Source organism: Nannospalax galili, unplaced genomic scaffold (assembly GCF_000622305.1).
Source record: "Nannospalax galili isolate Female #2095 unplaced genomic scaffold, S.galili_v1.0 scaffold752, whole genome shotgun sequence".
Taxonomy (NCBI): Eukaryota; Metazoa; Chordata; class Mammalia; order Rodentia; family Spalacidae; genus Nannospalax; species Nannospalax galili.
In genome coordinates this window covers 9,042-12,294 of record NW_008333404.1, presented here as the reverse complement: position 1 = coordinate 12,294, position 3,253 = coordinate 9,042, and the positions used below count along the sequence as shown (strand labels likewise).

The 3,253-nt window shown below is 40.8% G+C and overlaps 1 pseudogene; it reads right to left on the bottom strand.

Annotated features, from left to right (window-relative positions):
* Positions 1-1,978: 1,978 nt before the first annotated feature.
* On the bottom strand, positions 1,979-2,074 carry LOC115069467 (annotated as a pseudogene).
* Between the last annotated feature and the right edge of the window lie 1,179 nt (positions 2,075-3,253).

The window sequence follows — 3,253 nt, the reverse complement described above, 5'->3', positions numbered from 1 at the left end:
AAAAAAAAATGATGTATGGTCTCCCTCATATGTGGCTCCTAGCACCAAATCCCCCTAAGTGTGTATCCAGACATAACTATAGGAATCAGGATAATGAAAAGGAACCAGGGAGGTAAAGGAAAAGAAAGAATCTGAAAGAGAAGAACAGTAAGAAACAGGTGTTACTAAGGGAGATGTGGATAAACATGGGGTTATTTAAATGGGTTATACAAGAAACCTTGAGGATAAAGGGGAAGAAGGAGCTCAATAGAGGTGGGACCATAGGAAAAGGGTATTATTAAGGGAGAAATGGGGGCACTTTAAATGGGGAAAACATGGTGGAAGGGTTAGACAGTGAGAGAGATAAATAATGCTTAGCTAGTTTAAACAAACCAGAGGGAACCGTATTAGTCCAACAACCTACTGACAAATTATACAAGGAACAAAATATATGTCTAGTCAAAGTTTATCTGAGAATGTTTGTTTTTCGCCCAAGCTTTATCTACATAGCACATGGTAATTAAAAGTACCAGACTGGTGGAACTAACCTTCTTGGATGTTTAACAGTGATACTTTGAGGCCCGTAATAATCTGGTTAGAGGGACCTAAAGGGCAGTTTTTGCCCCTTGCCCTCCAAGGTCGACTAAGTTCCAGGGGACTATGAGCATCTCTCAAAATGTCCTGTAACTGTGGTGAGTCACCTGTCCTCTTGTTCAGGGAGGCCATGGAGACCCCACCAGATGGACTTGAACCAGTGTCCAGTCTACAAAAAGGAGGGTCAACACAGAGAAAACTTTTCCTCCATGCTTCCAAGTGAAGCCAGCCATGATCGAGTAGGACCTTTGACTTATCTTCACATAGATGGAGCTGGTAAAAGAAAAGAGCCAGGGGCTCCTCCCAAGCCCATGTGACCCCTGAGGAACAGATCCTCAAAGGACCTTAAGAGTAAAAATAAATTTGTTTATTTGGGCCAACTGTATGGTCTTAAACACCCCAAAGGAAAGTATAACTAAAGATTCAAGTGACCAGTATATTTCTTTAAGGGTCCGTATGTACATCAAAAGGCTACATAACAAGAAACAATGCCAGACTCCTTTGAGTTGTTGGTCAGGGTGACCCAAAAGACTCCCAGACAGTAACCCAGCATAGAACTGGGAAAATCAACAGCAGACCCCAATCTTATCTAAAGGAATGTTGGCAACTGATTGCTGCTATATGAGAAGCAGCTGACCTTCCTAAAACAAGGGACTCTAGATAGGCTGACTAGACTCAGCAGATGGACTTGTACTGGGAAATGGCTGGGGGCACTGACAACACAGTGGACAGTAACAGGGATGACAGAGTATATGGGCTTCAGTGTGTGTGGGGGGTGTGCTATGGGATGCTGAGAGTATAAAGATGAATAAGATTGTTTAGGATGTTCTGTATGAAATCACACACACACACACACACACAAATCAATTTAAAAAAGAAGTTTTAAAAAAAAATATTTCCCAGCCATTTATATTTGTTAATTCCCTGTTGAGTTCAATAGCTCATTTTAAAATTGGGTTTTTTTTCTTTTCTGGAGTAGGGGTGTTTAAGACAGGGTCTCCCTGAGCCCCAGCTGGCCTGGAATTTGATATATAGACCAGGCTGGCCTTGATCTCATAGAGATCCACCTGTCTCCTCCTCCTGAATGAGCAACCATGTCTGTTGATGCTTAGTTTTTAAATATATTCTAGACATTTCTTTCTGTTGGATGAATAGCTGGAAAATACTTTCTCGCATTCTGTAGGCTGCCTCTTCACTCAGTTGACAGGTTTCCTTTGTTCTACAGAAATTCAAATGAGATCTGTGAGACCCCATTTGTTGATTATTGACCTATTTCCTGTGCTGTTGGCATCCTATTCAGAAAGTCTGTACCTGTGCCTAGATGCTGAAGTACACTTCCTGGTTTTCCCTCTAGCAATGTCAAAGTTTCAGGTTTTATGTTGAGGTTCTTGATTCCTTTAGAGTTAAATATATTGAATAATTCATGAGTTTTCATGTCATCCTTGTACAGGGTCCATCCTAATGTGTGGTTCCAATTTTAGTATACATACTGATGAAGCACGCACTAAAATTCACATTCTCATTAAAATTATTCTATAGCACTGAAGGGAAATATTTCCTTGTTTTTTTCCACACTGATTTCTTCCTCATTTCTCTTCTCTTCCTTCCCCTCCCTTTCCTCCTCCCTGTTCTTCCCTCCCTCCCTCTCTCCCTCCCTCCCTCCCTCCCTCCCCTCCCCTTCCTTCCCATCTCCTCTTTCCCCTCCCTTTCCTCCTCCCTTCCTTTGGCTCTCCAGCTTCTCCTTGGCTTTCTTTTTCTTGGTCTTATTCTATGCTCCTTTCTCCTTCCTATAAATATTTTTGTATTTTTTGTCCCCATTTGTAGTCCTAGGCTTTGCAGAGAGCAAGAGTTGGAGTGGTATTTGTGGACTAAGTCGACTTTACCTTATTTTCATTTAATTGGTTAGTTCTATTTCCAGACCCTCTCAGTACCTCTCATTAACTTCAAGTTCCTCTGACTGAATGCAGAGTGAAATGGGGGCTGGCAGTGATAAGGGGAATGTCAGTATATTTCAGTCATTATAGGAGGCATCATATGACCATACACTTAAAGGGAACAGGCAGGTAAGGTTATCTAAACAGGGCAGTTTTCGTTGGAGGAAAGACATCCTGCCTAATGGGACCAAATGACCAGTTTGTTTTCTATCCACCCAGTAGGTGGCAGTCTTACTTCTTAGAATTTTTTGTGGTCTTCAGAAGGCCATGATTATCAACTCCTAAATTTCTGAGACATCAGTTTTCTGTGTTTTATGTAGAATTATCCAATTAGACCACATTCATAACACTTGCGACAACATGATACAAGTAAAATCAAATGAAATCCAAAGCACAAATGTAGTCTTATGTATCAGATTATTTTCCGAGGGTTGAGACATGGGAACAACTGATTCAACTTTAAAGTGCTTAGAGAGTTCCAGTAAAGTATATTACCTTATTAGGATATTCTTTTTCCATTTCAGAGTGCTTTATACACTTAGAATTCTAGCCAGAGACATGAAAGATCATCTAAAATTCTTTCATCTTGCACTACGACACATTCAATGGAATCCCAAATCATACCCATTTTATCTCTCATACCTTTGACATTTAGTACTGACCCTCTAACATAATTTTGCCTAGATAATGCAATAGCTGCCTTGCCAGTCATCTTTCCATTGGCCACAACCCCTTTCTGTCTTGTC